The 13,353-nt window shown below is 48.5% G+C and overlaps 1 protein-coding gene across 1 annotated transcript in view; it reads right to left on the bottom strand.

The window, feature by feature from the left end:
- Positions 1-13,353, bottom strand: part of hmgcs1 (3-hydroxy-3-methylglutaryl-CoA synthase 1 (soluble)) — an 86,023-nt gene that overhangs the window by 72,100 nt on the left and 570 nt on the right. The window lies entirely within an intron of this gene.

Below are 13,353 nucleotides of genomic sequence, written 5' to 3'. Positions count from 1 at the left end.
GCTTAGTGCCCTCCCGGATGCACTTCCTCCACTTCGGGCGGTCTTTGGCCAGGGACTCCCAGCTGTCAGTGGGGATGTTGCACTTTATCAGGGAGGCTTTGAGGATGCCCTTGTAACATTTCCTCTGCCCACTTTTGGCTCGTTTGCCGTGAAGGAGTTCCGAGTAGAATCTCGTGTCTGGCATGCGGACAATGTGGCCTGCCCAGCAGAGCTGATCAAGTGTGGTCAGTGCTTCAATGCTGGGGATGTTGGCCTGGTCGAGGACACTAATGTTGGTGTGTCTGTCCTCCCAGTGGATTTGTAGGATCTTGCAGAGACATCGTCGGTGGTATTTCTCCAGCGACTTGAGGTGTCTACTGTATATGGTCCATGTCTCTGAGCCATACAGAAGGGCGGGTATTACTACAGCCCTGTCGACCATGAGCTTGGTGGCAGATTTGGGGGCCTGGTCTTCAAACACTCTTTTCCTCAGGCGGCCGAAGGCTGCACTGGCGGCAGCGTTGAATCTTGTCATTAATGTCTGCTCTTGTTGATAGGAGGCTCCTGAGGTATAGGAAATGGTCCACGTTGTCCAGGGCCACATCGTAAATCTTGATGACTGGGGGGGTGGGGGGCAGTGCTGTGCGGCGAGGACAGGCTGGTGGAGGACCTTTGACGAATGGATGTTTAGCGTAAGGCCCATGCTTTCGTAAGCCTCAGTAAATACGTCTACTCTATCCTGGAGTTCAGCCTCTATGTGCGCAGACGCAGGCGTCGTCCGCATACTGTAGCTCGAAGACAGAGGTTGGGGTGGTCTTGGACCTGGCCTGGAGACGGCGAAGGTTGAACAGGTTCTGTAGTTTAGTTCTACTCCAGCGGGGAGCTTGTTGACTGAGGTGGAGCATGGCAGCGAGGAAGATTGAGAAGAGGGTTGGGGTGATGACGCAGCCCTGTTTGACCCCGGTCCAGACGTGGATTGGGTCTGTGATGGATCCGTTGATAAGGATCACGGCCTGCATGTCATCGTGAAGCAGGCGAAGGATGTTGACGAACTTTTGGGGGCATCCGAAACGGATGAGGACGCTCTGTGGACCCTCACGGTTGACAGTGTCAAAGGCCTTTTTAAGGTCGAAGATGGCCATGTATAAGGGCTGGCGCTGTTCCCTGCATTTTTCCTGCAGCTGTCACGCTGCAAAAATCATGTCCGTTGTGCCCCGTAGGGGACGAAATCCGCACTGTGGCTCTGGGAGATACTCCTCAACCACAGGGAGAAGACGGTTGAGGAGGACGCTAGCGACAACTTTCCCAGTGGCTGATAGCAGGGAGATTCCTCTGTAGCTGCCACAGTCGGACTTGTCCCCTACATTACTACATTAAGTCGCTATATAAATACAAGTTGTTGTTGTTGTTGTACCTTCCTCCCATCTGAAAAACAACCATTCACCATTACTCTGTTTCCTGTCACTCAGCCAATTTCATATCCATGCTGCCACTGTCTTTTATTCCATGGGCTTCAACTTTACTGGCAAGCATATTATTACGTGGCACTATAACAAACGCCTTTTGGAAATCCACACACCAAGACAACTGCATTGCCCTCGACTAAGTTAAACAAACATGATTTGCCTTTAACAAATCTATGCTGGCTTTCCTCAATTAATCCACACTTGTCCATGTGACTGTTAACTTCATCCCTGATTATTGTTTCTAAAAGCTTCCCAACTACCGAGGTGAAACTGACTGGCCTGTAGCTGCTGGGTTTATCCTTACACCCTTTTTTAAACAAGGGGTAACATTTTCAATTCTCCAGTCCTCTGGCACTACCCCGTATCTAAGTAGGATTGGAAGATTATGGCCAGTACCTCAGCGATTTCCTCCTTAACTTCCCTCAGCATCCTAGGATGCATCCCATCCGGTCCTGGTGACTTATCAACTTCAAGTATAGACAGCCTTTCTAGTACCTCCTCTTTATCAGTAACTCAACTGCCTCCTTTTTCACTTTGATTTTGGCAGCATCTTCTTCCTTGGTGAAGGCAGATGAAAAGTACTTATTTAGTACCTCAGCCGTGCCCTCTGCCTAATGCATAGGTCTCCATTTTGCTCCCTAAATCAGCCCCACCCCTCCTCTTACTACCCATTTACTATTTATATGCCTACAGAAGACTTTTGAATTCCCTTTTATGTTAGCTACCAATCTATTCTCATATTCTCTCTTTGCCCCTCTTATTTTCTTTTTCACTTCTCCTCTGAACTTTCTATATTCAGCCTGATTTTCAACCTGACATCTGTCATACCCACTCTTTCTTCTTCATCTTACTCTCTCTTTTTCATTATCCAGGGAGGTCTGACTTTAGTTGCCCTACCTTTCCCCCTCGTGGGAATGTACCTCAACTGTACCCGAACCATCTCCTCTTTAAAGGCAGCCCATTGTTCGATTACAGTTTTGCCTGCCAATCTTTGATTCCAATTTACCCAGGCCAGATAAGTTTTCATCCCACTTACATTTTCCTTCCTCCAACTTACTCTAGATTGCTCTATATTGTATCAGTAGTACAGTCCCCACCATTTACACTGTCCGCACTCATCATGTGTAACCACTTATCATTTACCACTGATCATTTGCCATATCAAAGGCACCACTTATAACTTTTTAAACCCACCGACTAGGTCAGGCAATTTACTAAGTTCTTCGTACCTCATTAATCCCCTGTATTTACCGATCAATCCTCTGCGATTTCTTTGCTCCTCCAATTCTGCCCTCTTGTGCATTCCCGAATTCCTTCGGCTGCATGGGCTCCAAGCTCTGGAACTCCCTCCCTAAGCCTCTCTACCACTCTTTCCTCCTTTAAGACACTCCTTAAAACTCTTTGACCAAGCTTTTGGTCACCTGTCCTAATATCTCCTTATGTGGCTCGGTGTCAAATTTTGTTTGCTGCTTCTTATTGGTTGATTACTTTAATTGATGACAGGTGTCATCACCAATCAAAAGAGTAGCAAGTGCCCCTTCTTAAAGGGGCATGGGCAATATAACTATAAACTTAAACAAAAACATTTAAAGGAACCTTAACAAAATCAAATTAAAAATAGATTTTTGGGAGGGGGCTGGTGAAGCACTGCAGTCCCTCTGGTGCCCACTGGTCAAGGAAGGAAATTTGTTTGCTAACGTCCTGTGAAGTGCCTTGGGATAAAAACAGAAAATGCTGGAAATCTCTGTGAGTCAGGCAGCATCTGTGTCGGGTCGATGATCTCACCCTATTTCTTCCTATCTCGACTCTATTTTTTTCTCCCCTTGTCCAGTCTCTTCCCACCTACATCTGCGACTCCTCCGACGCCCTCCATCACTTTAACAGTTTCCTGGCTCCAACCGTCTCCTTTTCACCATGCACGTCCAATCCCTCTACACTTCCATCCCCTACCAGGATGGCCTGAGGGCGCTCCGCTTCTTCCTCGAGCAGAGGCCCAACCAATCCCCAATCACCACCACCCTCCTCCGCCTGGCTGAATTTGTTCTCACATTGAACAACTTCTCCTTTAACACCACTCACTTCCTCCAAATTAAAGGTGTTGCTATGGGAACCCACACGGGTCCTAGTTATGCCTGCCTTTTCGTGGGATATGTGGAACATTCTTTGTTCCAGTCCTACTTTGGTCCCCTCCATCACGTCTCTTTCTGGTACATTGATGACTGTATTGGTGCCGTTGGTGCTCTCGCCTTGAACTTGAAAATTTCATTCACTTTGCATCCAATTTCCCCCTTCCTTCACCTTCATATGCTCCATCTCTGACTCTTCCCTTCCCTTCCTTGACTTCTCCGTCTCCATCTCTGGGGATAGGCTTTCGACCAGTATCCACTATAAGCCCACTGACTCCCACAGCTACCTGGACTACACTTTCTCCTACCCTGCATCCTGTAAGGACCCCATTCCATTCTCCCAGTTTCACCATCTCCGTCGCATCTGCTCTGACGACGTCACCTTTCACACTAGTGCCTCTGACATGTCTTCCTTTTTCCTGAAGAGAACATTCCCCTCCGCCATGGTTAACATGGCCCTTGACCGTGCCCGTTCTATTTCCTGCACCTCTGCTCTCACCCCTTCCCCTCCCTCTCAGAACCACGACAGGGTTCCTCTTGTCCTCACCTTTCACCCCACCAGCCTCCATGTTCAACGGATCATCCTCCGCCATTTCCGCCACCTCCAGCGTGATCCTACACATCTTCCCCGCTCCTACCCTCTCAGCATGCCGAAGGGACCGCACCCTCCGCAACACCCTAGTCCATTCCGCAGTCACCCCCAGAACCCCCTCCCCGTCCCACGGCACCTTTCCGTGCAAGCGCAGGAGATGCAACACGTGATAAATTTGCTGGAATTCTTTGCTGGAATTCTTTGAAGATGTAACGAACAGGGTGGATAAAGGGGAACAGTGGATGTGGTGTATTTGGACTTCCAGAAGGCATCTGACAAGGTGCCACATAAAAGGTTACTGCACAAGATAAAAGTTCACGGGGTTGGGGGTAATATATTAGCATGGATAGAGGATTGGCTAACTAACAGAAAACAGAGAGTTGGGATAAATGGGTCATTCTCGGGTTGGCAATCAGTAACTAGTGGGGTGCCGCAGGGATCAGTGCTGAGACCCCAACTATTTACAAACTATACTAACGACTTGAAAGAAGGGACTGAGTGTAACGTAGCCAAGTTTGCTGATGATACAAAGAAGGGAGGAAAAGCAATGTGTGAGGAGGACACAAAAAATCTGAAAAGGGCATAGACAGGCTAAGTGAGTGGGCAGATGGAGTATAATGTTGGAAAGTGTGAGGTCATGCACTTTGGCAGAAAAAAAATCAAAGAGCAAGTTATTATTTAAACGGAGAAAGATTGCAAAGTGCTGCAGTACAACGGTACCTGGGGGTACTTGTGCATGAAACACAAAAGGATAGTATGCAGGTACAGCAAGTGATCAGGAAGGCCAATGGAATCTTGGCCTTTATTGCAAAGGAGATGGAATATAAAAGCAGGGAAGTCTTGCTACAACTATACAGGGTATTGGTGAGGACACACCTGGAATACTGTGTTCAGTTTTACAAAAGGATATACTTGCTTTGGAGGCAGTTCAGAGAAGGTTCACTCAGTTGATTCCGGAGATGAGGGCGTTGACTTATGAGGAAAGGTTGAGCAGGTTGGGCCTCTACTCATTGGAATTCAGAAGAATGAGAGGTGATCTTATCGAAACGTATAAGATTATGAGGGGGCTTGACAAGGTGGATGGAGAGAGGATATATCCACTGATAGGGGAGACTAGAACTAGAGGGCATGATCTTAGAATAAAGGGCTGCCCATTTAAAACTGAGATGAGGAGAAATTTCTTCTCTCGGAGGGTTGTAAATCTGTGGAATTCGCTGCCTCAGAGAGCTGTGGAAGCTGGGATATTGAATAAATTTAAGACAGAGATAGACAGTTTCTTAAACGATAAGGGAATAAGGGGTTATGGGGAGCGGGCAGGGAAGTGGACCTGAGTCCATGATCAGATCAGCCATGATTGTATTGAATGGCGGAGTAGGCTCGAGGGACCGTATGGCCTACTCCTGCTTCTTATGTTCTTTACCTCCTCCCTTCCCATGATCCAGCGCCCTAAATACTTCTTCCAGGTGAAGCAGCGATTTACTTGTACTTCTTTCAATTTAGTATACTGTATTCGCTGCTCACGATGTGGTCTCCTCTATATTGGGGAAACCAAGCGTAGATTGGGTGACCGCTTCCTCCATTCAGTCCTCAAGTGTGACCCTGAGCTTCCGATTGCCTGTCACTTTAATTCTCCACTGCATTCCCACTCCGACCTCTCTGTCCTTGGCCTCCTACACTGTTCCAACGAAGCTCAACGCAAGCTCGAGTAACAGCATCTCATCTTTCATTTAGGCACATTACAGCCTTCTGGACTCAACACTGAGTTCAATAATATCAGAGAGTAGTCGCTGCCAGCTTTTGGCTCCCTACCGCCCCTCCCCCCACAGAGCCTCTTTCTTCCTTTCTCTTTTTTTCTCCTTGTCTCTAATGGCAGCTGGTTATTATCCCGCCATTCACACTCTATCTCGACTAATGTTTTTCTAACTCCTGGCATTACCATTTGAATTTGGGCCATCGTTCATTTTGTCTCTCTAATCTCTCCTGTCTTCCACCCTATCACAGACCTTCCCCTTTGTTCTTTCCTCCCCTCCCCCTTTCAGTGTTTGTTAAGAATCCATTCTTTCCAAACACACTCCAGTTCTGACGAAGGGTCATCGGCCCAAAACGTTAACCCTGTTTCTCTCTCTACAGATGCTGCCTGACCCGCTGAGATTTTCAGCATTTTCTGTTTTTATTCCAGATTCCAGCATCCATAGTATTTTGCTTTTGTATGTGTCTTGGGATGTTTTGCTACATTAAAGGCGCTATATAAATGCAAGTTGCTGTTGTTAATTTAAAAGCTTTGCTGATTCAGGCAAAGCCGGACCTTCAATCAGCTGTTGCACCTTGTTGAAGTCCGATTACGCTGGTGATGCCTCTGTACTTAAATGATATCTTTAACGGTTCAGCTGTCCGAGTGCTCACTCCCACATCGGTATGTCTGTATGTTAATGGTGACTTGTGCAGCCCTCTCCCTCTTTTCTGTCACACTTTTGGAAGGAGTCGAGTACACCCTCAAAGCCCCCTTGATAAAGTGCAACATCCCCACCGGCACCTGGGAATCTCTGGCCAAAGACCGCCCTGTTCGTGGAGGTTGACTACTGAGATGAAGGGGTTGTCTTATGAAGAATGGAAGTGGTTGGGTAAGTGGAGGAAGAGCATCCGGGAGGGCACTGACAACTCGAGTCTCATCGCCGAGAGCGTGTGGAGGATAAGCGCAGGCAGCAGAAGGAGCGTGCGGCAAACCAGACTCCCCACCCACCCTTTCCTTCAACCACTGTCTGACCCACCGTGACAGAGACTGTAATTCCCGTATTGGACTGTACAGTCACCTCAGCACTCACTTTTAAAGTGGAAGCAAGTCTTCCTCGATTTCAAGGGACTGCCTATGATGATGATGATGATGTTCTATTCTAAAATTGGCTAATTATCAGCATTGTGGAGGCAGTGGAGCTATCAGGCGTTCTGCATCAAGACAGTTTTTACCAAAGAAAATGCTGCTTCCCTTTGCTGTTTGGTCTTAATGGCCGCTGCATGTAAGAGGGCAAATGATGTTAACACCAACCCGCTCGCTTTAAGTGTTGGGATGGTGGTGATAGTCTGAGTAATTCCTGATGGTTGCCCTTGCCCACCCGAATCCTGGTTTCCTGACTTTCTAGCTCTCCAAAGGCTGATGTCCCTGCCTGTTCCCTCCCACCCAAGTCCAGGGACAAAGTTACCATCTTGTTATCAACTGGTCTTGCAGTCGGTGTACGCTCAGTTGCTCATTTTAAACTTGAGCTTGTTTGAAGTGTGTGTGAGTATGCAAACGTGCCAATGAGTTGAGGAAGAGTTAACTTCGACAGTGTTAGATGTGTCTCAGTGGGTAAAGCTCTCGTCTCTGATGCGGACGTCCTTGGGGACCCTCGATCGGACGATGACATAGTCTAGCAGATGCCAGTGCTTGGCGCGAGGGTGCTGCCATGAGGCCTTGTACATGTCTGTCTGACGGAACAAGGTGTTGGTTATGACAAGACCGTGTTTCAGACATTTTTCCAGGAGCAGAGTACCGCTGGAGTTGGTTTTCCCTACCCCTCTCTGCCGATCACACCTCCCCAGAGGTCTGTGTCCTTGCTGACCCTGGCATTAAAGTGGCCGAGGTGGATCAGCTCGTCACCCAATGGGGCACGGGTCTGGGATTGTTCAAGGCTGGAGTAGAATTCCTCTTTGGTCTCGACTGCAGCTTCCAGTGTTGGGGTGTACGCACTGAAGACCGCAGCTCACTGGTTCCAGGCTAAGGTGAGCCGAAGGGTCATGGGTCGTTCGTTTATCCCGCAAGGGGAGTCGCTGAGACGCCCAACTAGTACATTTTTGATGGTGAAGCCTACCCCATGGAGACGGCATTCTTCTTCTGGTTTACCTTTCCAGAAGAAGATGTAACTACTACCTTGTTCTTTGAGCTGGCTTTCCCCTGCTGAGGGCGGCGATGTCGATCGCCTCGAATCGCCTGAGTTCCCGGGCAACAATAGCAGTACGGTGTTCCGGTCTGTTGCTGTTGAGGTTGTCCATGAGGGTCCTGATGTTCCAGGTCCCGAACTTCATTTTTAAAGTGTTGAAGATGCCTGTATGTGACTTCTCTCTTATTTGGAAGGAGGAGAGCATGCCAGGGGATCTCAGTGACACTGTAATCGTGACCATCTTCAAGAAAGGTGACAAGTCCGATTGCGGTAATTATAGAGAAATCTCCCTGCTGTCTGCCACAGGGAAAGTCATCGCAAGAATCCTCCTCAATCGCCTTCTCCCATTCCGCCCACTAAGGAGCACAATGGACAGAATCTTCACAGCGTGTCAAATTCAAGAAAAATGCAGGGAGCAGCACCAACGCCTTCTTTGACCTCACAAAGGCCTTCGACACTGTCAATCGGGAGGGATTATGGAGTGTCCTCTTCAAATTCAGCTGACCCCAAAAGTTCCTCACGATCCTTCACCTGCTTCACAATGACATGCAAACTGTAATCCTGACCAATGAATCCACCACAGACCAAATACACGTAAGGGCCGGGGTCAAGCAAGGCTGTGTCTTCGCACCGATGCTCTTCTCGATCTTCCTTGCTGCAATGCTCCATCTCACCCTCAGTAAATATCCTGCTGGAATGGAGCTAATCTACAGAACAAACGGGAAACTGTTCAACCTCCATCGTCTCCAGTCCAGATCCAAGGTCATCCCATTCATCCCATTCTCTGTCATGGAATTACAGAATGCAGATGACATTTGCCTTTGCGCACACACGGAGGTCGAACTCTAACCCATCGTCAACACCTTCACTGAAGTGTACGAGATTATGGGCCTTACACTAAACATCTGCAAGACAAAGGTTCTCTACCAACCTTCCCCCGCCACACAGCACTGCTCCCGATTATCAAGATCCATGACAAGGCCTTGGACAACATGGACCATTTTCCATACCTCGAGAGGTTACTATCAACAAGGGCAGACGTCAATGACGTGTGCCAGTGCAGCCTTCGGTTGCCTGAGGAAGAGGTTATTTGAAGACCAGGATCTCAAACCAGGCACAAAGCTCATGGTCTACAGAGCAGTAGTGATACCCCCCCCCCTCCCCCCCGCATATGCTTCAGAGACATGGACCATGTACAGCAGGCACCTCAAAGCATTGGAGAAGTACCACCAACGCTGCCTCCGCAAGATCCTGTAAATCCATTGGAACGATAGGCGCACCAACGTCAGTGTTCTCGCTCAGGCCAACATTCCCAGCATTGACCACACTCGATCAGCTCCGGTGGACGGGCCACATCGTCCGCTTGCCCGATATTAGACTTCCAAAATGAGCGCTCTACTCAGAGCTCCAACACAGCAAGCGAGCCCCAGGTGGGCAGAGGAAATGCTTCAAGGACACCTTCAAAGCCTCCTTGAAAAAGTGTAACAAGTCCACCGACACCTGGGAATCCCTGGCCCAAGATTGTTCAAAATGGAGGAGAAGCGTCCGGGAAGGTGCCTAACACCTCGAGTGTCTTCGCCGGGAGCACGCAGAAACCAAGCGCAAACAGCAGGAGGAGCGCACGACAACCCAAGCACCCCACCAACCACCATCTGCTCCCCCAGTGTCAAGACTGTAATTCCCGTATTGGATTCATCAGTCACCTGAGACCTCATATTAGTGTGGAAGCAAGTCATCCTCGACTCCAAGGGACTGCCTTAGAAGAAGAGTCAGAAGGTCGTGGGTTCAAACCCTACTCCAGAGACTTGAGCACATAATCCAGGCTGACACTCCAGTGCAGTACTGAGAGCTGTGTCTTTTGAATGAGATGTTAAACCAAATCCTCGTTAATCCTCTCAGATGGATGTAAAAAATCTCATGACACTAGTTTGAGGAAGAGCAGGGGCGTTCTCCCTGGAGTCCTGACCAATATCTATCCATCAGCCAACATCACTAAAAGGCAGATTATCTGACCATTATCATATTGCTGATTGTGGGAGCTTGCTGTGCACAAATTGGCTGGCACGTTTCCCACATTACAACAGTGACTACACTCCAAAAGTACTTCATTGGTTGTAAAGACGCTTTGGGACATTTTGAGGATGCGAAAGAAGCTATAGAAATGCAAGTCCTTTTTGTAAATTGATGTCCCCTCATTCTAGTCCCCTCAGTCACTGAAAACTGTGGGATAAATTTTCATCACCACCACCTGGGCAGGGAGATTGCCTTCTTGTTGTGGAATCCGCCCGCTTTTCACTCAACTTATATCAACCTATGTCTGTAAAGCGATTAATGTGAGCCCCTTAATGGACAGAGTGTTTATGTGACTGAATAGGCACATTAGTGGTCACCAGTTTAGGCAGACTATTTAGCTGCGTGGGATATCTCAGTTGAGCCCACCTTGTTTGTACCTGATTTCCACATGCTCACTCGGAGGGTGGTCACCTGGGCAGTGGTCAGGAGCAGGAAACCCTTGGTGTGTATCTCTTCCCTGACCCCAAGAGGTATCAAGGTCAGTTGCAGCATCCCCAGGTGGTCAGCATGGCCAAGGTTCACTGACCACGCGTCAGACCATCCTGGCCTGTATCCAGTTACTATCTGAATCCCTTGAAGCTGCCACATGGATGGTTGAACCCGAAAGCATTGACTGATTGGAGGGGAGGCTTGATGCATGCATGACGAAGAAGGAATGGCGAGGGGGGGGGGGGTGTGGAGGCAGAGTGGGAAGAGGTCATTAGAGTTGGAGGAGGCTCGTGTGGAGTATAAAAACCGGCATAGACCAGTTGGGTCGAGTGGTCGGTTTCTGTGCTGTAGATTCTATGTAGGTTTGGTTTGAATAAAACGCAGGACAGATATAACATCCGCAGCATAGAGACTCACACATGTGTCTTCTGCTGGAAAGTATGCCTGTCAGGAAATGGACAACACACATAGCAGAATTTTCAGTGCACAATGTTCCAGCACTTAAGAAACCGGTAATGTTCCGGTTTACCTCATACTGTAGGTCAGGTAGATTATGCACAGAAAAAGTGGGTCATAATTACAGCTAAGAGCTCAAAGGAGTCAAGAATGGCACATTCCCTGCACAAATGTCATTTTATTGTTAGTTTTGGAACTTTTACAGTGGCTTAGAATTTTACACCACAGAAGGAGGCCATTCGGCTGGTCTATGAATTAGTTTCACTCCCCACTGCTCTTTCCCCATAGTCCAGCAAAATTTTTCCTTTTCAAGTATTTACCCCTTTTTAAAAATTAATTCCTGGGATGTAGGAATCGCTGTCAGTCGCTGCCCATCCCTAATTGCCCTTGAGATGGTGATGGTGCAGTCCGTGTGGTGAAGATATTCCCACAGTGCTGTTAGGGAGGGAGTTCCAGGATTTTGACCCAGTGATATATTTCCAAGTCAGGATGGTGTCTATCAGGTGATGATGTTCCATGCGTCTGCTGCCCTTGTCCTTCTAGGTGGTAGAGGTCGGGGGTTTGGGAGGTGCTGTTAAACAAGTCTTGGCAAGTTGCTGCAGTGCATCTTGTAGGTGGTACAGTGCAGCCACGGTGCATTGGTAGTGGAGGGAGTGAGTGTTGAAGGTGGTGGATGAGGTGTCAATCAAGTGGGCTGCTTTGTCCTGGATGGTGTCGAGCTTCTTGTGTGTTGTTGGAGCTGCACTCATCGAGGCAAGTGGAGAGTATTCCATCACACTCCTGACTTGTGCCTTGTAGATGGTGGAAAGGCTTTGGGGAGTCAGGAGGTGAGACACTCGCCGCAGAATACCCAGCCTCTGATTTGTTCTTGTTGCCACAGTATTTATGTGGCTGGTCCAGTTAAGTTTCTGGTCAATGGTGACCCCCAGGCTATTGATGGTAGGGGACTGTGAGGTGGAGCATGGCAGCGAGGAAGATTGAGAAGAGGGTTGGGACGATGATTGCAGCTCTGCTTAACCCCGGTCCGGATTGGGTCTGTGATGGATCCGTTAGTAAGGATCACGACCTGCATGTTGTCGTGGAGCAAGCGGAGGATGGTGACATACTTTGGGGGCATTTAAAACAGAGGAGGACGCTCCATAGACCCTCGTTGGAGAAATACCACCAACGATGTCTCCGCAAGATCCTACAAATCCCCTGGGAGGACAGATGCACCGACATTAGCGTCCTCGTCCAGGTCAACATCCCCAGCATTGAAGCACTGACCACACTTGATCAGCTCCGCTGTGCAGGACACATAGTTCGCATACCAGACACGAGACTGCCAAAACAAGCGCTCTACTCGGAACTCCTTCACAGCAAACGAGCCAAAGGTGGGCAGCAGAAACGTTACAAGGACACCCTCAAAGCCTCCCTGATAAAGTGCAACATCCCCACTGACACCTGGGAGTCCCTGGCCAAAGACCACCCTAAGTGGAGGAAGTGCATCCGAGTGGGCACTTAGCACCTCGAGTCTCGATGTTGAGACCATGCAGAAATTAAGCGCAGGCAGCAGAAAGAGCATGCGGCAAACCAGTCCCACCCACCCCGTCCCTCAATGACTATCTGTCCCACCTGTGACAGAGACTGTGGTTCTTGTATTGGACTGTACAGCCACCTAAAAATTCATGTTAAGAGTCGAAGCAAGTCTTCCTCGATTCCGAGGGACTACTATGATGATGATGGTGATGGTGGGGGATTCGCCGATGGTAATGCCATTGAATGTCAATGGGCGGTGGTTAGATGCTCTCTTGTTGGAGATATTGAATCTGCTTCCACCACCCTTTCAGGCAGTGCATTCCAGATCACAACAACTCGCTGAATAAAAAAAAAATCATCTTCTTATCTCCGCTCTGGTTCTTTTGCCAATGATATTAAATCTGTGTCCTCTGGTTACCGACCCTCCTGCCACTGCAAACAGTTTGTCCTTATTTACTCTATCAAAACCCTTCATAATCTTGGAAATAAAAATCAAACTGTTGATAAAAATGTATGTTCTTTTGACAGGATCCATCTTTTGTCCCAATATTATCGATATTCTTTTTTTAACTATTCATTCACGGGGTGCTGTCGTCACTGGCAAGGCCAGTATTTATTGCCCATCCCGAATTGCCCCTTGAGAAGGGGGTGGTGAGCCGCCTTCTTGAACCGCTTCAGTCCGTGTGGTGAAGGTGCTCCCACAGTGCTGTTAGGGAGGGAGTTCCGGGATTGTGGCCCAGCGACGATGAAGCTAAAATCGAGCTGATAATTCGCCATCTCTGCCACTTATTTGTTAATCC

Source organism: Pristiophorus japonicus, chromosome 1, assembly GCF_044704955.1.
Source record: "Pristiophorus japonicus isolate sPriJap1 chromosome 1, sPriJap1.hap1, whole genome shotgun sequence".
Lineage (NCBI taxonomy): Eukaryota > Metazoa > Chordata > Chondrichthyes > Pristiophoridae > Pristiophorus > Pristiophorus japonicus.
This window is presented reverse-complemented; position numbering and strand designations above follow the sequence as displayed.